Source organism: Equus asinus, chromosome 7, assembly GCF_041296235.1.
Source record: "Equus asinus isolate D_3611 breed Donkey chromosome 7, EquAss-T2T_v2, whole genome shotgun sequence".
NCBI lineage: Eukaryota > Metazoa > Chordata > Mammalia > Perissodactyla > Equidae > Equus > Equus asinus.
Window position 1 is genome coordinate 45,625,937 of NC_091796.1, and position 24,671 is coordinate 45,650,607.

Genomic DNA, 24,671 nt, shown 5'->3' on the forward strand with positions numbered 1-24,671 from the left:
GTATTGCTTATTCCAAGTTCATGAAGATGTTACCCAATGTTTTGTTCTAAAAGCTTTATTGTTTACCATTCTCAGTTAATTCTACAACCCATCTGGAAGTAATCTTTGTTTGTGGTGTGAAGCAGGTGTGAAGATAGGAGTAACCAATTGCCATAGCATAATTAATTGAAAAGACCATCCTTTCTGAGCCAGCGCTTTTTGATCATTGGTTATGCTACAGGCACTGTGCAAGTTGATACTTCATTTTATCCTCACAAAATCCCTATAAGATTGGTGTTTCCTCACTTCATAAATGAGAACTTATAATTAGATGAGTTAAATTAATTTCCCAAGTATTCATGGCTAGTAAATTTTGTGAATCTGGGTTTTCATCTTAGGGCTTTTGCAAAGCCTTCCTTAAAGTAATCGTAAGTCAGTGTCATCAAAAGGTATAATTACATTTTGTTAGTAAAAATCAAGATAGTGAAGGGGTTAGAAACCACTGGGAATGTGAAGGTGAAGAAGAGTTGACCCTAGAAAACAACAGGACCTTGAATAGTGTGTTGCATATAGTAGGACTCAGTAATAATTTACCAAATTGCAAGAGGCATCCACTTTGGAATAACTATAAAGCTTTGTTATTTATACTCCTAGGGCATATATGATTTTTATATACATGATAGTGGTTTCCAAAGCATGGTTCAATAACACCAGCATCATCTGGGAACTAGTTAGAAATACAAATTATTGGGCCTCACCCAAGACCTACTAAATGAGAAATTCTGAAGATGGAACTGGAAAATTGTGTTTTAACAGGTTCTTCAGGTCCACTAAATTTGATAAACACTAGCCCAGGGCCTACACTCTCACCATCCCTACTACAGAGGCTTCCTCTAACCTACCATGCTTGCTCATACCTCCAGGTGGGTGCTTATTGACAGTGCCTCTGCCTGGTTTCCCATCATGATTCCTAGCCTGGCTAATACCTTCTTGGAGATCAGCTCTTCTTCCTTACATATGTGCACACACACACAGATTTAGATCCAGTCCCTCATCACTCTTCTTGTCGTACTACTTTATAATTGTCTCCTTATCTGTATCTGCCACTAGACCATGAGGAGCTGAAGGCAAGGGCCTTTGAATTCCCAGAGTATGGCATAAAGTAGGTGTTCAATATAATTTTTTGAGTAAGTGAATTCTGTTCAATTTTATTCTTGAACGACTGTCATATTGAAAAGGAATTACATAATTTTTGAGTAAATCAATAAATATTTGTAGAACTCTTTTGTGAAAAAGGAATCATAGAAGAACGCACAGTGAATGGCAACTTCAAGAAGGCAAGGAACACTGAGATACCTGTCATAATAGGTGTTCAAGAAAAAACTGGAGTCTCCAAGGCCTCTTCAACCTCTTTCCCACCCTTCTAAATTGTGAGCTCCTTGAGGCCAGTGACAACATCCCATTCACTGTGTATCCCCAGTACCCAACAGGGGCTGGTATGGTGCCTAGCACACAATGAATTCACTATAAGTAAATGAATGAACAAGTTACTAATGGCATATGTGGAGTTCTGTTGTTGCTACTCTTTTGTTTGCGTGAATGTTTTTTGCTGGAGAGACAACTACAGTTCTAGATCACCCAGTTGGCCAAGTATGCAAATTCTTAGGAGCACCAGTAAAGCAGAGGGGAAAAAAAGTGAGAGAAGTTTTGCTTTGATAAACTTATCCAGAATTTTGTAATCAGAAATGTTTTAAGAAAAAATTTTAACTACAGTCTGCATATGTGTTCTGTGTTTTGTGGTTTCTTCCTTTTTCTTAATTACAAATGGGTGAAGGAACTAAGGAGTAGGGTACCATAATCTTTTCAGTGTTGGGAGGCTCTGAATTTAGCCCCTGGGCAGAGGCCAGACCATGAAGAGCCTTGTGGGTCTTGTTTACCCCGTGTAGGAGTTTGTACTTTATCTTAAAGGCAGCTGTAAGCCATTGACTGATGTTAAGGAGGGAAAATAACATAATAGATTTGCTTTTCTAAAGGTCAGTCTGACTGCTGCGTGGAGGATTGATTGGGGAGTGGGAAGAGGAGGATGGAGACTGGAGTACGGAAGACCGGTTAAAAGAAATGTTGAAACTGATCAAAACAGAATTGATGAGAACTTGAACCGGGGCTATGAGAGGACGGAGGAAAAGAGTGACTGAATTCAACAGATATTTATAAGTTGACTCAACCCACTGAATTTGCTGACAACGATAGGGGGCTTGTCAGAAATTATTAGAGTTAGCCTCAAATTTAATAGTAATAATTAAATTGTCAGGCCTCCGCTTCTTTGGATCTGAGAGGTTATGTAATAGAAGCCTTTGTTAACTACAAAGCACTGAATACACTCCAAGTGGGATAATTACCCACAGAAATCATACCTCCAAGTCCATGTGCCAGAGGCAAGCGCTAAGAGTTTGAAAATGAGTTCATGTTTATTGGTGATCAACAGCAGGATTGCACATGTATTCCTGAACAATGAACTTACTGTTCTTTCTCAAGTGCTCATTACAATGGAAATTAGTAACACTTGAATGATTGATACTGCTCTCCTCTAAACATGCCACTTAGCAAATACTTACTGCAGCTAAGTATGTTAGGAATTCACATGGTGATTGATGCCAGACATGAGTGGCTACTTTTTGTGAATGGGATGAAGGTGAGGACCTCGCCATGAAGAATAGCCTTCATATCCGCGTGGGTTATGAGCAAGATTTTGTTTATAAGTCAGCATTTGGCTGTGAAGGACTTGGTCTGGTTGTACATATTTGTGTTTTGGGCCCTGTATAAAGGAACATTTAGCTTCTTCTTACTGATACTTTATTTTATGGGTTTTTTCAAAACCCAAAGCCTTTATTGACCGTGTAAAATTCAGTCCACAACCAATCCTAATTTCCCAATCCACTTCTAATTTGGGAAACTAGAAAAAAATGATATGTAATATTCCAACTCTGCTATGAGAGTATGTGCAAAAATGAGAAAAACTAGGAGTCTTCTGTAGCCTTAATCCATTTCCATCAACCTCACAGAATTCTCCTTACATATTTAAGGATCCTTTTTATATAGACGACTATAGTTCAACATTTTGAAGAAAGACCAAAGAAGTGAAAAGTAGTCCCTATAATCTTTAAGATCACCTCATTTTTTCCTTTTTGCACTGGAATTTAGACATAGAATATTCTGGCTTCTGTTTTTGGCCATTGGGTTGCTATGAAATAATTCCATAACCTCTTTCATATCACTTTGCTCATTTTCTGGTTTTGGTAAAATATTCATTATTAACTGTTATAAATTATAAAATCTTTTTTTCCCAGGAAAAGTGTGGACTTTTTTTTAAACAGATTTGTATCTGATAGGGCTGCTTGCCTTAGGCAACAGTACTAGTAATTGAATCTGCATGAAGCAGTATAAACCCTAGGAATATTTGGAGGAAGGGAATCTGCTGTATAAAACAGAGTAATGGCAGGTTTATGTAGAAGGGAAAATTCATTGCTCCCAAACCTTCTGACTCCAGCATGTGACTCGTTGAATAACTGAATATTATAGCATGTATTGAATGTTAATTCTGTCAAGATTTCCAGAGTAAAAAATTCCACAAATTCTATATCTCTCTGGCCTCCACGTTATGTTTGGTACATAATAATCATTTCCATTATTATTTTTATTCGTGGATCAATTTTATTATGTAGTTGGATTAAATATTAGCTATTTGTGGTCAGCAAGAATGTTTTGAGAATCTCTTAGACTTCTGGGCAGTGGGGATTATAAAAATTAGTAAGACTTGTCTCTTGCCTTAAAAGAGCTCATAGTCTTGTCTGGAAGAAAGGAGGAGTAAATATGTCACTGTAATAAAGCATCGTAAGTCTATGGCGGAGGGTTATATAGAAGTACAGAGGAGGAACACCTAAGCTTGACAGGTCAGAGGTGGTAGGGGAACACAGAAGGCTTCCTGGAGGAAGATACACTAAATGGTCTTAGTGGCATCTTGACAAATGTGGGGATATAGCCTGGAAATGGTGAAAATAGATGCAACTTCTTTCAAAGTCATTGGGCAATATACGTCGTCATAAAAAAATATTTAGACCTAAAATTTCCCGTCTTTGAATCTTTGGTTTAAAAAAAACTGAAATACAGAAAAAATGTATATTTAAAAATATTAATTACATAGTTATTTGTAGTAATAATTTTGAAACCTACAATAGAGGGATTTTTAAGGAATTGTGATTTATCTACTCAAACGACTGTAGAGCAGACACTCATGATTTTTTGCTAAGAATTTATCACAATGTTCAGTGGTTTATTCTACAAATAATAGTTGAGCAGTCCATGCCAGCCACTGATCTAGGGTCTTTGTACTCAAAGTCAATAGACATGGTTCCTATTGAAGGAGCTCATGGTAAAATGGGGAATATTGATGATTCAATTAACTTAGGGGAAAAAGAGAGATGGACTCCAGTGGTGACCTAAGCTTGTTATTAGAATGCAGCTGAGGCTCATGTAAATCAAATTAGCAGGACATGTTAAGCTACCAAAAGGAGATGGTACAGGACTTGAGTTTTGAATGATAAGAAGAGAGAAAGGGAATGGAAACATAGAAAATTTCTTATTTTATAATGTTATTTGGGAAACAAAAGCAGACTATAACATTAGATATGCAGTTTGACCATAACTGTTTGACCATAACTATATAAAACCAACCAACCAAAAAAATACATGCATGGGAAAAAAAGAGAGCAAAGAAATAAAGCATTGATAGTGGTTGTCTGAGGATGGTGGTGCTATGAGTGATATTTTCCTCACTTCTGTTTTTTGATCTTTCCCAAATATTCTATTATGATCATACTGCTTTTTGTTTTGTTCTGTTTTTATTTTTATTTTATTTTATTTTATTTTATTTTTTTGCTGAGAAAGATTTGCCCTGAGCTAACATCTGTTGCCAGTCTTCCACTTTTTTTTTCTTTGGCTTGAGGAAGATTCGGCCTGAATTAACATCTGTGCCAATCTTCCTCTGTTTTGTATGTGGGCTGCCACCACAGCATGGCCCCCGATAAGTGGTGTAGGTCTTCACTCAGGAACTGAACCTGAGGCACCGAAGCAGAGCATGCTGAACTTACCCACTAGGCCACAGGGCTCACCCTGAACATATTGCTTTTATAATGAAAGAAATGGATGCAAGAGGTTGTCAGCAAGAGGATAAAAGGCACAAAGTGTTTACATTTTATAGGGGAACTATTCATGGTCAAATTCTCACAACAAAACAGGATGGGCACATTTCCAGAATGTAATAGCACAGGATAACATTCTCAAGGATAAAAGACCCTTCTGTTCCCCTGACATACTGGCCCTAATTCTAAAAAAAAAAAAAAAAAAATCACAGATAGAGGCTGTGTCACCTAAGTCACCTAGAAAATTCTTACTGCCTGCTAAAGTCATGACTCTCTCTTGGATTCCTCCCTTTATAGAAAACCCACTCTACTTAGCACTGAGCTAGGCACTGAATCTGTCACTTCCAATGCATTAGTGCCTTAAATTTACATAACACTTTGGAATTTATGAGGCACTTTCACGAAGTTTTCATTTTTATTGTCTCCACAGCCTTGGGAGGTAGGTAGGACCGATATTATTTTTCTCATTTTACAGTTGAAGAATTAAGTCTTAGATGAAGTTTCTTGCCTCCAGTTACAAAACTGGTAAGTGTCGGAAGCAACACTGGAACCCAGATTTCTTTCTGAACAGAGTGTTTGTTCTTCCACGTCACAAATTCCAAGTGATCGGTACTTCTCTCTTCAACTAACAACACCAGACCAACAGTTGTGAGGGCAGACGAGGTGGTTATTTTTAATTTATGTGGGCTCCAGTGTCTAGGGGAGTTCTAGCACTCAAACAGATGTTCCATACATTTTTCTTGGGGCAAACAACAAAAGAATTGTTAATACTCTGATTTAGTACTTAATAAACATACAGGTCCTAAATAAATCATCTATATAGATGTCATCATTGTCTTTAAGGTATCTATCTAAAGTGCAAAAAAGCAAAATAATTATATTAACACAAAAATCAGAAAAAGGGGAAAGAAAGAGATTAGTGAGAAAGAATGAAAAGGAAATCTTTGAGACAAAGGGATTCCTAATTAAATAAAGTAGAATAATTTATTATGAATTTCTGTTTACTACAAGAAAAGTAAATCGATTCCACATTAAATATCATTTTTAATTGAAAAAAGAAAGCAAGCATAGGAGAAGAGAATGTCTTTGAGAATCATCAAAGCACGTATTTCTTACACAGGCACACACCTGCTCTCCTTCTGCCTGCATCTGAAAGGGGCTCATTTAGCATTCACTGACGGCAGGAGAGTGTTTCTGCACTCCTGCTGAGCTCGTGAAGTTTTTTTAAAACTTATTAAGGTGGCACATGTAATCATGCCCTAGTGGCTTCAGCTATATATGCCCTTTGAAAAATTTCTAATGACCTGTTGGACACCCTGCATATAAATGTCACCACTTGGAATAAGAGTCGGACTTTTTGCTCATCAGAATGTTCTCTGTTTGGCTTCAGTGTAATATTATCCCCGATCTAATGAAAGCAAATGGATCTCAGTAACTCCCTCCTAAATAATACTGCATATTCTTTTTCTGTTATATGTATGGTGTTGGTACAAAGCTTAGCACTACACACAGGAACAATTCTACTGATGGGTAAGGAAAGAAAATTAAATTGTTATCTGTGTAGCCCTAGACCTTTTAGATTATTTTCAAAAGTCATCACAGCAACAATGATTTCCCCCATATTACTTTTGACTAGCATTGCAGACTTGGCTTTCTACATATATGGGAGGCATCTTTAAATCCATTTTACTTTTTTTCTTTTTGCAGATGACCTTTGGAAATGATTTCCAATAACTGCAGCCGACTTTAAGCTCAAGGCTTGGTAGTGAAAGGTCACTCTACATTTAGACTAAATGCGGATAGATTTGTACTCCCTGCAGCAGGCTATTGCTTTAGGACCCACTATTGTATTTGACCCAATCTTCTTTCTAACCCAAGCATTTAGACAGCTTCCATCTGGGTTTTGTTTAAACTGCTTTTTTTAACTTCAGTACAAATTAAATGGCTTTCTATAATAGCAAGTAACATATTTTCTTATGAGATGCACATTTTCCTTAGAAATTTAAGAAAATATAATGGGATATGCATGTTGGACTTCTCGTAAGATAATTCCGTGACTTTACACAGGATGCTTCTGGTCCATGCTAGCACTTCACACATTGAAAGGGTCTGGAGAGCATGCTCCGAGGCATGTGAGAGTCCCGGGTCCCTCGTCTTCCTCTCATTCTTCCCTTCAAATAGGACTGTTCCTTATAAAAGTGAGGGGAAGGAATAAAGCCTCTAATCCAGGCAGCTGTGAAGAAACCCTTCATGGGGCCGCATGACAGAGAATGCAAGGAGATGGATTTTTTTTCCCTCTTCTAAACTGAGAAGCAATGCCCACTTCTGCCCCCAGCTTCCTTCCCAGCCCCGGTCCTGCTGGTTTCCCATTTGAGCTTTATGTGGATTCTGTACCTGTGCCTGCCACGCCATGCGGCCTCCATAAATGAGTCACAGGGGTGCTTTTCTTGTCCTAAGAGAGTCCATTCATGGTAGAGAAGGACTTCAAAAACATCAATCTCAATTCAGCTTCAGAAATCTCAGTCTCCTCTCCATGTCTGAGCAGGCTCTAGGAATGCTGGCTGTCAGTGTCTAGGGAGGGAACACACCCCTAACCTCTGCCCTCCTGGATCCTTACCTCAGCCCTGCCCAGCTGGAAAGCAAGGTTGCTTCCTCTTGCTTGTGGGGATCTGGAAAGGACTCTGGACTGGGTGTCAGGAGACCTGGGTTCTGCCATTTACCAGTTAGTTATGTGACTTGGGGCTAAATCTCTTGTCCTCCATGCTGGATCTTTGATCTGAACAGAATGAGTTAATAGAATTAATTTTAATTAATTAATTAATTCAATGAAGCAATGTCCAGCCTTGACCACACCTCCTTTTTCTAAATGAGTATCTTTGATCAGATTCCCCAGGGAGAGAGTCAGGTTACTGCAGCTCTATCTGATTCTGATTACAAAGAAGGTGCCTGGATGTTCAGTCTGCCCTAAGAATGCAACGATATAAAATGATTTCTTATATTCGTATGGCATGTAAAAAATTCTAAGTTGCTTTCACTTATCCCACTTACAGTAGCTCATTTAACCCTGCTGATTAGCATAGATTTGGGGTACAGTGTCAGAACCCCTTCAAGTCTGCTGTGCTGCTAACAGGTACCCTTCAGAGGATTGCTCCAGGCACAGGGTGCTCTTCTAAGCTGGTGGAAGGTACCCACTGCTAACTGGCTAATGATAGAGATGTGTAGGAATACGAAAGTCCAACTCCTTTGCCTTGAGGTGGAATAAATTCTGAGATGTGATTTACCCTCCATAGCACCCCTCCCTCAAGAATCAGGCTGAGTCTGGCATCTGGAATCATCCATATTTGGCTCCTTCCTCCTCCTCATCCTGCTCCCCTATCCCTTACTGGCTTCTCCTGGAAGCCTGTCCTTACTGCATAACTTGCCCCTGAAACCTTGGCTCAGGAGAACCTGATGTAATAAAACAGTAGCTTTAAGTGACAAAGTAAGGTTGACACAGTAGGTACATTACCAAAAGATCCCTGTTGGCAGCTCTGCCTCTTAACAGCTCTGCAGCCTGGAGCAAGTTACCCAGAGCTTAGAGCCTCTCTTCTCATTTATAAATGCTCTGCCTACTGATGAGTTGTTGGGGGGGTCAGATGAGATCGTGGATTTTGGAAGTATTTGAAAGCTGCCAAACACCGTACAAACATAGGGAAACTGATTTTTTTCACCTAACACAAAACTTTAACCTAATACTAAATTCACTAACAAATTTTCAGTGGAAACCAACTAGCAGCAGTTTTAAGATTCAGAAAACATACTTCACATCTTAGTCTCCTCCCACCTCTTCCTTCCTCATACTCTTCATGCTTCTCTCATCTAAATGTTTCCTGTTCTTTTACTTAGCCCATCAGTGTTCCACATAGTCACTAAAGAAAGTGGAAAGTGCAGCATTTGCTTCTGTGTCTCAGTGACTTACTGTCCCCACCTGGCTAAAGAACTTTGCCATGCCTACTAATGCTTACCAGCATCCACTACCCATTCCTGAACACGGATTTTCATGTTATTAGTCCCTTATTTCTGTCATTTCAAAATGTATTGGGTTTTAAAACTTTTAAAAGGAAATAGACTTCTCCTTGTGTTGTCATATATCATAGATCAAATCTTATACTTCAGGTATTATAATGTTGTCATGAATTGATGGAACATGCCAAAATAGCGTTAATAGAATGTGTGACCCAGATGGTGGCTTGACTAGAAACATCTCAATGTATCTGAAAGATCATGACATGTGTCCAAAGTTTTTTCCATGAAGGCCCTACCAGATTCATGATAAGATTTTATTTTTAACAAGGATCTAATTAGAGAGCTCAGCATGAGAGAGTTAGAAGACATGAGTAGTCCATACAGTTTGGTACAAAAAGTATTTGTCAAACTTAGGCACCAGGGATAAAAGAAAGAATAGTACATAGTCCCTGGTGGAGGAAACAGATACAAAAACAGATCATTAAAAGAGACTATGATAAGTGCCCAGCACACTCAGAAGGATGGTATCCAGTCTGGGGTTCACAAAACACCTCACCGTCTAAAGCATCCCCTCTCAAGTCTTTATGAGATACTTGATAATCTCTTTAATTTCCCCTGGGACCTTTTATCCACTGACTTGCATCTTTGCTTCACTGATTCCAACTTATCCTTCAGTACTCTTCATTCATTTGTTCTTGCACACATTTGTCAGGCAGTGAATTCTGCCAGGGCTGATCTAGACACTGGAAATTCCACTTAGAACAAGACGGACCCAGTCCCAGCTATCTGATCGTGAAGCTTACATTGTAGTGGTCAGAAATAGCCAATTAACAAGGAATTAAATGCAATAAAATTTCAGATTATTTTAAGAGCCAGGAAGGAAATACACAGAGGAATCGTACCAAAAATAACCAAGAGAAGCCTCTTTAAGCTACCTGGTCAACGAAGCCCTCTCTAACGTGAGGCATTTGAGCTGAGACACAAAAAAAGAGAGTGTTCTCATGAAGGGAATGTCCAGCAAGGCTGGGAAGAACTTGGGGAAATCAAGTGCCTAAAAGGAGGCCAGTGTACCTGGAGTTCATGTACAAAGAGCAGGGCGTCAAAGGACAAAGCTAGAGGAAGGCAGAGGCCATCATGGGGGCCGTGGGAAGAAACTAGATTTCATTCTCAGTGTCATGCAGTGTTTGAAAACTAAAACCACATTTTGAAACACACTTCTGAAAGGAAATCTGAAATCAGAGCCCATGGCAAGGAAAAATGCCATCAGGCTGTGTGAGCCGGAGCCGTCGTCAGCTCACCCGGATGACTGCAGCAGCCGCTCACCCTTCAAGAGTTCATTCTTAACTCAGGTCCTTCCCAAAGTTAAGTGAAATCATGTTGTTTTCCTGCTCAAAACCCTCCCTTGGCTCCCTGCGTCATTCAGAGTAAAAGCCAGAATCCTTACAGTGGCCTCCAAGGCCCCACACGGTCTGGCCTCAGCTCCTAGGTCCTGGCTCGTCCCCATCTGCCCCAGCCATGTTAGCTTCCTTGCTGTTCCTCAGACACATGGAGATGCTCTCACTTTAAAGCTCCCTGCTGCTTCTTCTGCCTAGAACCCCCTTTCCTCGATAACTGACTCTTTCACCTCCTCCAAGTCCTCGTTCAATGATGTTGCCTTGATGGACACCCCAGTTTACACTGCACCCCTACTGTCATTTCCACCACAGCCCTGATACTCCCAGCCCCTTGTCTTACTCTTTTTCTTTTTCCATAACACTTATGGTCTTCTAACAGATTCTTTAGTTTACTTATCTATTGTATCTATGACTTATTGTCTACCTCCCCCTCTAGGATAAGCTCCAGAAGGCAGAAATCTTTGTTGGTGGGCAGCCATGGGAGCCATCCACTGACATTCAACTGTATCTCTTTCCAAGTCTAGTGTAGGGGTCTGGTTCCCTTATGCTCAAGTGTGGATGAGGCTGTGTGGCGTTTTTGGCCAATAGAAGGTGAACAGACAGCACATGTACCACGTCTGGGCAGAGTTTTCATGGCCAGCACACTCTCCGCCACATTCTCCTCTCCCTCTGACATAGCATCCACACCTTTCAAGATGGAGGCCATTGGGATCAGTCCCTGGGTGAGTAATTTGAGCAAAATCTCCCTGGCAGCCGTCAAAGAATATATAGCATGACCAAGAAATAAACCTTTCATTTTAAGCACTGTGACTTGGCAGTCTTTTGTTATCACAGCATCCCCTGGCCTAACCTAAGTCTCATTTTTTCAGTGATATGTCACAGGGATGTAGAGCAAAGCCTAGAGCATGGCAAAAGCTCAATAAGTGTTTGTTGAGTGAATATCTCTGTCTTTATTCTTAAGTTTTTATATGGCATGTTTTAAACTTAAACATACTAAAGTTTTCACTACCATCTGGATACAGGTTTTCTTTCATAAAGTATCCTATAACCAACCCAGTCAGCAATTGACATTAAGTACCTACTGAATGAGCTATGTCTTTCTTCGGGTCTCAGAGGAGTAAGCCACTGTATCTGCCTTGATGTAGTTTTCACTCTAGTTGCCGAAACAGAACACATATACAAAATCAGGTGTACCACTGTGCAGTGGTGGGTGTCGCATCCTAAAGTTATCCTAATTAAAATTATCCTGAGAATTTTGAGATGGGAGCAACCACTGAGGGTGAGGCTTGTTAGAGAGGGGTTGGAAGGCTACCAGAGCTGGGCGTTAAGGACTTAGACAAGCAGAAATAGAGCTAGGGTGAGAGCACTCCTGCCTGGAGAGACAGCATCAATCACACCCAAGCAGGAACGGATTTTGAAATGGTAGAAGGTAGTGTATATCACTCTGGTTAGAGGCCAGATTGTAAAGCTAGACTTCCTCAATTGAAATCCTGGCTCTCTATGTGCTGGCTCTGTGACCTTAGACAAGTCAGTTAACTTCTCTGCACTTCCGCCTCCTCATTTGTAAAATGACGGTCATTATAGTACCTTCCTCAGAGGGTTGTGAGGATTAAATGAATCAATGCATACAGTGTTTAGAATCATACCTGGCAGAGAGTAAGGGTTGCTTTGGAAAGAAGACTTGAGAATTGTGCAGACCTCAGATTTTGCAGGATCCTGACTCTGAGAAGTCTATTGTTTCATTCTGTAGGCAAAAATGTTTTCCACCAGCAGCTCAAAGGTTTTTATCAGAAAGCTGTAGAAGGTTAATATCACAGGGTGAGTAGGGGCTGAAAAGTGGAGGCAGAGAAACTGGTCTAGGGGCAAATGTGATAATCTCATTTGGGAAGATGAAGGCACGTGCCACAGCGATGGCCAAGGCAAGAAAGAGATGGCTGGTGAAGATGTCCTAGAGAAGCTGCTGTAGACCTGCTAACGGGCAGGCACAGAAAGAAAAGAAAGAAGGAAGTGACTCAAAGGTCTCAGGGTCTAGATGTCTTAGAGATAGAATGGTAACACCAACCAAAATGGTGAACACCAGAGGGGAACAGACTTTAATGGAAAGATGGAAAATTCTATTTTAGACACTGAACTATCAAGGTCAAGCTATTTAGAAGGAAATTAGATATGATAAACTGAAGCTTAACTAACTTAGGGCTATGCTCAAATGTCACTCAGAAAACCTGCCCCAGCTAGCTTATCTAAAATATCTCCCTCCTCCCCTCACTCTCTATCTCATCCCCATTTATTTTCTTCCTTCCACTTCATGGTGCAATATTGCATTATCTATTTGTGGATTTGCTTGTTGACTGTTTCCCTCCCCCCTTTCTATAATGTAAGCTCAGTAAGAACAGGACCTTTTTGTTCTTATCTATTGCCCTATCCTCAGAGCCTAGGATAGTGCCTGGCTCTGTAGTCTTTCAGAAACTATTTTGTGAAATAAAAACATATTTATCGGGGCCAGCCCCAGGGCCTAGTGGTTAAGTTCAGCACGCTCTGCTTCAGCAGCCTGGGATTGGTTCCCAGGCACAGACCTCCACCACTCATCAGTGGCCATGCTGTGGCAGTGACCCACCTACAAAACAGAGGAAGATTGGCACAGATGTTAGCTCAGGGCGAAAAAACCCAAAAAGCAAAAAAAGATATTTATCTGTGAGCACAATTGTCAAATATATGCTAACAACCAGAGGTCACCTTCAGCCTGTGTAGAGGCTTCCACCCTTATATTATTTGAAAATTAACAGGGGAAAAAAAAAAAGAGGAATGAAAAAGGAGGACTAGATAGTCAAGCATTAAAACATAAAGCTGCATAAATTCAAATAGACGGAGCAGAGTTGAGAGGCAGCCTGAATGTAGGTGGATATTTTGTGTGAGTGAAGGTGGCATTTCATCAGTGGAGGAAAGATGTATTTTTTAATCGATGAGTTTGGGCAAAACTGGCTAGCCATCTAGAAGAAAACTATATCTTGGTTCTTTCCTCAAGCATTGCCCCAAAATAAATTTAAAAATTTTAAGTATAAGATAAGAAATCAGCCAAAAATAATAAATCATAAAAGTACTAGAAGAAAATAGCTGATTTTTTAAAACAACCATAGATTAGGAAAAACGTCTCTAAGAATGACATGAAATGCATGCACCACAGTAGAACATTTAATAAACTTATTTCACAAATAGTAAAAATACCTACACAAAAAATATTTTCCACGATTCAACTCGAAAAACAGTGAAGAGGTAAAAATGCTTCAGAATTTGGCACACAAACGTCTAATTTCTTTTTTTTTAAAGATTAGTTTTTCTCAACACCTAACTTTTGTTTTTCTGCTTTTTTCTCCCCAAATCCTCCCAGTACGTACTTGTATATATTAGTTGTGGGTCCTTCTAGTTGTGGCTCTAATTTCTTTAAAGTGTAGTAAACTATTATAAATAAAAAGTAGATTGTGGAAAATGGACAATAGCAGAAAAAATAATCACAAATTATCAGTAAACGTGAAAGAATCAACCTCACTCATAATTTTTAAAATTCCAGTTAAAACCATGAGATAGCAATGGAAATGATTTCAAAGCTTGATAATGCTAAAGGCTAGAGAATGTAGTAAAAACATACTCTCACACATTGTTGGTAGAATTAGTGGACATTGATTCTGTCCAAAACATCCATAAGACATTTGGTCCATGCCAAACTGTCCTGAATAGTTGGTCCTGTCCAAAATGTCCATAAGAGATTTGGTCCATACCAAAAGGTCTTTGACATTTGGTCCTGTCCAAAAACCAGTCCGTGAACAAATTTGGTCTATGCCAAATGGTTTTGGACAGGAGCAAATATGGAGGACCTTTTGGCATGGACCCAATGTCTCCATAGATGTTTTGGGCATGACCAAATATGACCAGATATCAAGGACCTTTTGGCATGGACCCAATGTCTGGTGAATGTTTTGGACAGGACCAAATGTCTTATGGACATTTTGAACAGGACTAAATGCCCTGCAAGGGTTGGAGGGAATGTAAATTTGTATAACCTTTTTTTCGGTCATTTGGCAAGGACAACCAAAATTTTAAATTTACCCACCCTTTGGCCAAGGAATTCCAGCTTTGACAATTTAACCTACAGAATATACTTTTATGAGTACCAAAGGAAAAAGAAAGTTCATTGACAAATTGCTTGTAATTAAGACATTTCTAAACACATACAATAGCTAACTGCTAAAACGAGACAGGACTTCTATTCAGTAGAATACGATGCAATGATGGGGTATATCTATATGAACTGACAGGGAGATGTTTGCAATATACTGTAAAATGAAAGACAAAACAAGAGTAGCTAAACAAAACATATTGCTTGGTCCCATTTGTGTTAAAAGCAAAGAGACAAATGTAAAAGTCTTTGTGTATGCAACAAAAACTATAGAGAATGCTATATAGAAACTTCAGAATACTATACAAGAATATGTTAACTGTGGCTGCCCATGGGGAGTCAGACGGGGGTGAGGCGACACTTAGTTTTCATGTTATACTTCCACAATATTGGAAATATTTTCACAATGAATATGACTACTTTTAGAATTTCATAAAAGAAAGAATAAAGCCCCCAATATTTAGGTCACGCTATCCTTTTGACCTATTCCCCCCAAAAAGTGTATAGTAGTGTTTGCTTGATTATTCCTAAGAATAGAATTATGTGAATCCTCAGGCTAGCACAAAGCATCTGCCGACTGAAAGATTAGGAGGTTATGTAGATTTCCAGGATCCTTTGTACTTCTGCAGGAACTTCTGTAAATCTTTATTAGAGAGGAACAATTAAAGTCTTGTTTTAGTGCCCATCAAAGGACGAATAGATAATGAAGATGTGGTATATATATAGGCAATGAAATGCTACTCAGCCATAAAAAAGATGAAATTTTGCCAGTTTTGACATGGATGGACCTTGAGGGTATTATGCTAAACAAACTAAGTCAGAGGGAGAAAGTCGAATATCATATGATCTCACTCATAAATGCAAGATAAAAACAACAACAACAAACAAACAGACACAGAGATTAGTTGGTGGTTATGAGAGAGGTTGGGGGAGGGAGAAGGGAGAAAGAGGTGACCGTGCACATGTATATGGCAATGGACGGTAATTAGTCTTTGGGTGGTGAGCAGGATGTAATCTTCACAGAAATCAAAATATACTGATATACACCTGAAATTTGTGTAATGTTATAAACCAGTTACCTCAATAAAAAAAAATAAAACAATAAATAAATAAAAATGAAGTCTTGTTTTCATATCACTCGTAATCACCAAACGTTAGCCAAGGAGAACGGAAAATGCTAAAATGATTTGTGTGCCTCAGATAGCCAAGTATCCTTCACTTGTTCAGCTGATACCAACTCAGGATCCTTTCCAACATTGCCAAGGGAACTAGCAAGTGATGAGACAGCTGAGACGATGATGCCATAACAGGAAGATCTGTGCTTAATTCATTGCAAGACTGAAGAGTTATAAACAACTATGTATGTGTGTGTGTGTATGCCCATGTATGTGTGTGCAAGTGACTGTATGTGTGTCAGGGAGAGCAGTTCTCAGCATTTCAGCAAGGATTTGGTTTAAGTCAAGAAGTACTATATCCAATATTTATACTCTTGCCTTGTTTCAAAAGAATTTAAGGCAGGGAAATAAAATTTTTTAAATCTCCAAAGTACTAGATTACTATTCTTACAACTTAAAATGAATGTATATTTCTGTTTTAGAGTGAAAGACAACAAGAACTAATTTTTCAAGGCTTTGACTTACTTTTGCCATGCCTGATCTTTTCCAAGAATTTAGAAGAGATTTCTTTAGAAAAAAATGAAAGTGTCTTGGGGCTGGCCCCGTGGCCGAGTGGTTAGGTTTGCGCGCTCCACTGCAGGCGGCCCGGTGTTTCGTTGGTTCGAATCCTGGGTGCCGATGTGGCACTGCTCATCAAACCACACTGAGGCAGCGTCCCACATGCTACAACTAGAAGGACCCACAACAAAGAATATACATCTATGTACCGGGGGGCTTTGGGGAGAAAAAGGAAAAAAAATAAAATCTTTTAAAAAAAATGAAAGTATCTTATCAATTATAGGTTTTCTGTGATGTTTTTTACAATAGCTATCATAGAAATCCGTTTTTATAAAGTATTTCACCTTTGAAACTTACCAACAAGAATCTTGTTAAAAATTATTAACAATATTGAATTTTCCTAACTTACACTTCCCACCCCAAATGATCAGTAGAGTTTATCAATTGGGAATGCCAGAGACTTTAGAAAGAAACAGAACAATTAGTTGAGAAGAATAAAAACAGTATTATAAATAAACTATATATTTTTGCTAAACCACATAACATTAGGCATACAAACTGAGTTAGATCATACACAGGTTTGTTCTGTTCTAATTGCCAGTCTCCTCCCACTGGGTGGTAGAGTCAGGATTCCAGAGGGATTTTTTTCCTCACATCCACTTCTTCAATATCCTTTCTTGTCCCACTATGAGTAGGACAAGAGTCTCTCACTAGCCCTACCAGTTGGCCACTAGACTCTCTGATCCGCGTGAATTTATTCAACATCTGATGGCACTGATATAAGAGCTTGTTCCTGGTAACTCTCCAGGTACTTTTCACTGTTGTTGCAGGAGCAAAGAGAAGAGTCAACATGTATTAAGCTCTTCTAGGCACTTGACACACATCATTCATTTCATCTTCACAGCAACGCCATGAAATCACTTCTGTTTTTATCCACATCTCTCTAATTTGCAATCCGTGGCTTAGAGATGTCAAATAACTGCCCGAGGTTGCACAGCTAAGGAGTGGCAGTGCTCAGACTAGAACTCGGGTCTGTGGGTGCCAAAGTCCATGCTACAGGCCAGGGTCAAAGTAAAGGGCAAGCCAGATGGCCTGCTGCCGGGGGTGCCAATCTATAAAAAGCACAGAACATTACTGGAGTCAATGAGTAATGTGTTGTCAGTTCACTCAGGTTTCCACACACAAATCTTCACATAGTTATAAACTGGTTGCACTCCCACCAAAACAGACTGCTCTTGCAAGTGGAAATAACACTCCCTGGGCACCAGTACGTCTTACCTCAGATGAGTATTTTTGTGAAACACATGGCAAGTTGCACACTGCAGCTTCAGGCCCTGACCCACCAATCAGGTGACACTCACCTGAGGTTCACAGTCCAGTCACAGCCAGCTAAAATTCTAAACCCAAATAATGCCTGGCCCAGTGCTGTTAATTGGGAGTGATTCCTCGTATCGTTGTTTTGTTTTGTTTTTTATTGAGGTCACATGGGTTTATAACACTGTGTAAATTTCAGGTGTACATTACTATATTTCAGCTTCTATATAGATTGCATCTTGTTCACCACCAATAGTCTACCTTCCATCCGTCACTGTACATGTGCCCCTTTACCCCTTTTGCCCTTCCCCCACCCCCCTCGTATTAGGTTTTACATTGTTTTAATAAGCTTCCCAAGAAGTTGTTGACTTTGCACAACTGCAAGTAATAAGGGGAAGCAACAGATCACTATCCTAAACATGAAAAAGGAGGTATGTCTCTTATTTTCTAGACTAAAGCTCCCTGGCCTTACCTCGGACCTCTAGGGAGAAAGACCTCCCATATTACACCTTTCCCTGTGCATTGGTTTGTGGTGTGCCCTCTTTCTCATTGTGGTTGCTTCGTGCTCCTTCCTTGTGCTATCCTGTTAAATACAGCATCAAGCCTGCACATTTCCTTTGGCCTTGTTCTGAAAGGGCACCGCTCAAAACTTCTCCTTCTCCAAGTCAGAGCTTTCCATCCTTTCCCACATAACTGCACACAGAGAAAATGGTGTTACTGGTGAGGAGTACACATTTGTGCTATAAGCACACAAGACTGCTGGAAGTGGGAAGGCGAAGGGCCCAGAGACCTGGGCCACCCAGGACCTGGGAGCCGGGGCTCAGTATCTCGGCACAACTGTTTGCTCTTCCCAGTGCCCTGCCTGAGAAGCTCTGCCATAAGGAACACTAGATTTTCCATTACTGTAATCTGGGCCTACCTTTGATTTTCTCACTTATTGCAAATGCATCAGGAAAAATAAAACAGCACATATAAGTACTGGGCACTAAATGGGAAAAAGAAATTTGAAGTCTAAAATGATCATATCTGTTTCTGGAGGAAAAAAAATGCCTTCTCACCTCTCCCTGCACTTGCATGAATACATAATTGTCCTTTGCTGAGGCGCCAACCACACAACCCTCCCAGCCCTCTGCCTAAGACAGGTGCAAACAGACCGGAACGGACCGAAGCAGAGGCAGCCTGTCCTTATCTGGGCTCCAGCCTGGTAGCCAGATGGGTGGTTGAGAACCACCATACACTTTAGATAACCAATATCCTGTTAAGGTGGTTAACTGAAACGTGTAAGGCAAGAGCTGCCTCTGAGTAAATCCATAAATTATTGCATTCATTTCTTAGTGGCCAAGGTCAATGTGAGCAGCGAAATAAAGTACATGATCTGAATTTCGATTTGGTCTTCAATTTTTATAAAGCCCTAGATCTTGAGTAAATGTCATCAAACTTGTGTTAGAGACATCAAGATCTCAGTTCTGCTTCTAGTTTCTTATGTTAATGAAATTTATGGTTTCTCTCAAATTTATCTAAAATTTTCTTCTTATAAAACTAGGGCTTTGCTGCCCTGGTTACAAATGCTTGAGTTGTGCAATCATTTCCCCTTCCCTTCTTAGTGCTGTGGGAAGTAAAGTAGATCCAGCACGTCGTAATAGTGGCTAGATTTCTTGAGCACTTACCATGTACCAGCCACTGTGCTAATTAAGATACATGCATGATGGCATTCAGTCCTCATGAAAACCTCATGAGGTCATTCTTATTCTGATAATCCCCATTTTAGAGGAAGAAATCAAGGTTTAGAGATGCTAAGTACGTTGTCTGAGGTCACACAACCGGAAAATAGAGTTGGTAAGAATAGAATAGAATAGAAGCCTCATGTGTCGGACAACCAGGTCTGCGCTCCTGGTCACACATTCTGCTGCTACAGGATATCCTTTAAGTTGTAATAGGCGTTTACATTTGAAGAGACACATAGTTGTTTCACTTATTTTTTGAAGGCTCTTTAAAAATACAAGCTTGAATGTGTGCCGCCAGCCCCCTAGGGCTCTGTGAAGTTTTTCCATTTGAACAGCTGGGGGAGCTTGTAGGCAGCGAATCTTTTCATTCTCTGTGTTCTTAAAAATAGACCCAACAGCTCAGGAAGAAGCACCAGCCTTAGCTTTTCTGACTGGTCCCAGTGATGACTTACCAGGCTGCAGAGTTCTGGAAGCTTGGAGATACTGCCAGGCTTAACCGAAAGCGTGCATCGGAAAGAGGACAAGATGCAGAAGTAGTTCCACAGGCTGTGGCATCCCAGGAAGTGGAAGAGGAATGGGTCTTTTAAGTAATGTTTGGGCAAAGCGAGATGTCGTCAAATCCTTGAAGAGAGGCAGCATGAGGCAGCAGAAAGCGTGCGGAGTTTCGAGGTAGACTGGCTTGGGTTCGAATCTGGCCCCGTGGGGGAAGGGCTTTTAGTTTGTTTTCTCCACTCTTTATCCTCAGTACAGTGCCTGGTGGTTAGTATGCCCTCAGTATTTGCTGAATGAATGAATGGGCAAATTAAATAACTTATTAAAGCCTCGATTTCCTCATCTAAGTGATGAGTGTTTCTCAGAAAACATCAGCCCTAGAGTTCAAAACAAACAAACAAACAAACAAAAAATGTTATCATTATAAAACCAATACTGTTTCTCTGGCTCCATCCCATCTCGCTAATTATTTCTGTAAGTCTTCAGGGTCTGTCCTACTCGACTCAGAAACACAGTACCATCTACCACGTACCACCTGCCACCTACCAGTTTTCTCTCTGTTACATCAGACACCTGTACAGCTATTGGCTGCAGTGGCCTTGATCTCAGGGCCGAGGTGACATGTAGCCACCACAAGGGATGCAGCCGTCCTTCAGCCCTGTCAGTGCCCAGCTGGGCTGCAGCTGTCCCGAGGCCACAGCCACCCTGTATCAGTAAATGTCCCTAAGGAAACGGAGGCCACTCTCAAGTTGAGATAAGGAGAGACTATTGTGAAAGGGACCATTTCCAAAATGGGGAGGAGGGAAGGAGCGGACCACATGAGGCAAAGTAGTAACCCTGGGTTAGTGACAGGAGAGCTCTTACCACCGGGGGCTGGATAGACAGGAAGGGGAACAGGCCATGGGAGAATTCTGTAGGAGTATGTCCCTGTTTAAAGGCTACCTCCTTTGAGAAGTTTTTCTTGACACCCCCAAGTGCAGGCTGACATTGGCCCTCCTTCTCCAGTGTGCTGACCGTCCTTTGCCTTATTCCTAACGCCTATGACATTGGAATTGTTCTGTTTTCTCCCTGCTAGACTATGAGGAGGGAGTGGGCACATCCTCTCACCTCTGTGTTCCCCTCATCCAGCCCAAGACCCACACAAAGTAGACTTTCAAACAATATATCTTGAATGGTTGAGCAAATGGATGAACAAATGAATGCCTGTCCTAAGGTGCAGAGGAGAAAAGGCACATTCAGAGCCTTGCCATACCTTCTTCTCCAAAACAGAACTGTCATTCTCTTTAGATCGAGATTGATGCAGTGCGTTCATAGGAAGAAGTTTCTTAAAAAACAGATGTGTCTAAATCAGAAGTGAATATCGTCCCTCTACCGCAGGCCCCACATATAACCAAGTGTTAAAATGTTTCTCCTCTGACTTCTTTGTTTACATATAAATATATGTACTTTTAAAAGCAGATTAGTTATACATGCTGTTCTGAGAATACAATGAAAATATTGTTCTATATCATTACACAGATTTGATTGTATTATTTTTAGTAGCTACACAGTTAGACCTTTCCAAGCGTAACACTGAAGGCAGAAACAGGAAAGAGTGATGGCAGGCTCGAAGTCAGGAGGTTGGGCTCTCCGCTTCCCAGCTCTGTGGTCTTAGGCACATTAACTTCTCTAAGCCCCAGTCTTTACCGTCTGCACTACTGGATACCAACAGCCTTGTCTCAAGAGAGCGTGGGGAAGACTAAGTGGACAATGCTTGTGATGCGGCCAGCATGGTACTGATATACTGGAAGTGCTCACTAAATCCTGGCCATCGCAGTCATTATCTCATCCTTTGATTACCTAGACACTGTAAACAAGTAAAGGCAAATGACAAATTAGGAAAAATACTCACAAAATGTATAACAGGCAAAAATTAATGTTACTAAGGGAAAGAGACATGTTCTATTAAAAAAGGGAGCCAGGGAGATGAACAGAAGAAGAAATATCAACGTGCTTTAAGAATATGAAAATGGTCAACCTCTCTAATAAAAAAAGTGAGGCAAAGTCAAAACAATAGGATTGCATAACAGAATGTTTCCTAAAAAATTGTCACCATTTTTTTTAAGTCAAGTTGACAGAAGGGTTGGGAAATGGGCTTATAAGAATATTTTTAATATTAGTATTAGACACAGTAAAACTTTTTAACTCATCAATTTTACTTCTAGGAATCTTGCTCAGGAAGGGTCATGGATGTACTCAAAGGTATATATGTGATAGGGGCCCTTCCCCCCAAAAAAAACACAGTAAATAAACATCTTAAAAAAGGAAATTAGAGGCCAGCCGCGTGGCCAAGTGGTTAAGTTCGAGTGCTCTGCTTCAGTGGCCCAGGATTCACAGGTTTGGATCCTGGACGTGGACCTAGCACCACTCATCAAGCCATGCTGTGACACCATCCCACATAGAGGAACTAGAATGACGTACAGCTAGGATATACAACTATGTGCTGGGGCTTTGGGGAGAAAAAAAAAGGAAGATTGGCAACAGATGTTAGCTCAGGGCCAATCTTCCTCACCAAAAAAAAGAAGAAGAAGATGATTTGATATATTAAGAAAAATACTATGTAACCATTCAAAATGATACAGATTGAGGATACTTAATGGCATGCAAAGATTATGCATAATATATTAAGTGAACAAAAAAGATTTTAAAGTTTATGTGTTAGATGGTAACCATTTTTGAAAACATAAAAATAAAATATCTGGATGCACGTACCACAGTGTTAGAATCTACAGGTGCTAGAATCACAGGTATTCATTGTTTCCTTCTTATCTGTATTTCCTAAATTCTTCACAACAAACATTGATTTAGTAATAATAAATAAGATAAACTTTTTTTTAGCACAGCTATGTTAAAGGCTATGTTTCATTTTCAATTTATTTTAAATTCAAACTCTTTATTACGCAAGTAACACAACTCACTGTAGAAAGTTAGAATGTACAAAGAAACGAAAAGAACAACCCACCCACGAATCCATCACCCAGGGAGTCCTAATGTTTAATAAAAATAGGTTCATGATATAAATGCTGTTTTGTAACTTACTTTTATCATTAAATGTATCCATGGTTCGTTACATATATCCACATCATCATTTTCGATTGTCTAGGTTAAGAGGCCCACTGAAAGATTTCACCACAACTTCTTTAGCCAGTCCGCTCCTGAGAGCCTCTTAAATTGTTTTCAGACTTGCTCCTACCCAGCCTGGAACACACATGCTGAGCCAGATTTGTGTACTACCCTGAAGATTTCCTTCGAATAAATCCCAGAACGGGAATTCCTGCTTCATTCTTGAGTCTTTCCAATTCCTCTTGGTTGGTTAAAAATAGAGCAAGGCAATTAAAATTTGAGTAAGGCAATTTTTTTTCAATGGCAGTAAACCAAAATTCGGTCCCCTCACTGACAGAATTTCCTTCAAACTTCTTCTGATGGAAATTGAAGTAAAGCGTCTGCTCGTCTAGCTCTAAAGATCTATGGTTCTGGGGCAACTTTGTTGCAACCATGAGCTTAATTTCTGCTCTGCCTCAGCCACTGGCTCCCAAGGCCGCAACTGGATCTTGACCTGTAATTGCTCTACTTCAAAATCTGAAACTCAAAGATCCCAGTCTCTGACCACATCTTGCTGTTATTCTCTGGGCATTTTTGTTTTATCTTCCCCTCCCCCCCCCCCGCCCCCGCCCCAAGGAAGATTAGCCCTGAGCTAACATCTGCTGCCAATCCTCCTCTTTTTGCTGACGAAGACTGGCCCTGAGCTAACATCTGTTGCCAATCTTCCTCTACTTTACATGTGAGACGCCTACCACAGCATGGCTTGCCAAGTGGTGCCATGTCTGCACCAGGGATCCAAACTGGTGAACCCCGGGCTGCCAAAGCAGAATGTGTGCACTTAAGCGCTGTGCCACCGGGCCGGCCCCTATTCTCTGGGCACTTTTTACCCACCTAACTGTTCTTTGACCTCATAGATATTTCTGGGCCTTTCATCCTGCCATTCTCTACGTTATTCTCTGCCTTCAGCCACCTTCCTTCTTAATCTCTCCTGAGCCTCATGGTCCATCATCGGATCTCCCCTTCTTCAGGACCCTGCAGCCCTGGCACCTTCTATTTTCACATCGCCTGCCTAGAAAAGTGGAGAACATTACACAACGATGCTGACGGATGCCGCTTTGAAGTCATGACAAAGGCCTTTACATCACCCAGTATCCTAACATCCTCTTCCCTTTAATGATTATTCCAACCCTTCACTGCCTTAAATTTTCATCTTTTCATATTTAGCAGACTGCCTTGCTTCAGATTTTGGGGGGGAAATTGCAGCCACAGGAATGGTCTCTCTCAGCTTCCCACTTTCCCTACACACTCACTGTACACCCTCTCTCCTCATTTCCTCCAGGATCGGAAGATGGTGTGTCCCTCCTTAGTCCAAAGCCACGCCTGCGCCTTGGATATGTTGCCCACCTTCCTTCCCACCCGGGACCTGAAAGCTTCCATCACTTTCTGTCAAATATTGTCAACCTCTTCTTCTCAGTAGGCTTCTTGCCCTCAGCCCAGGACTATTTTTAAGTTCTCTGATTCCATTAATATTTCTACATTAACTCAATCTCTTGCCTCCATTTTCACTCAACTTTTGCATATGTGGAGCCTGGTCTTCCTGTTCCCACGTCCAAAGTCACTGACTCTGGCTCCAGCTCCCA

General features: G+C 40.5%; 1 protein-coding gene and 1 long non-coding RNA gene across 7 annotated transcripts in view; one reads left to right on the plus strand and one right to left on the minus strand.

Annotated features, from left to right (window-relative positions):
* The window catches only part of CHST9 (carbohydrate sulfotransferase 9), a 251,903-nt gene that overhangs the window by 173,218 nt on the left and 54,014 nt on the right, over window positions 1-24,671 (plus strand). The gene's annotated exons all lie outside the window — the stretch shown is intronic.
* The window catches only part of LOC139045665 (uncharacterized), a 52,616-nt gene continuing 41,699 nt past the window's right edge, over window positions 13,755-24,671 (minus strand). The window contains exons 6-7 of the long non-coding RNA XR_011504485.1: window positions 19,911-20,327; window positions 13,755-17,532 (exon numbers count right to left, since the gene is read on the minus strand). This is a non-coding gene — a long non-coding RNA (uncharacterized lncRNA). The remainder of the gene's footprint in view (window positions 17,533-19,910; window positions 20,328-24,671) is intronic.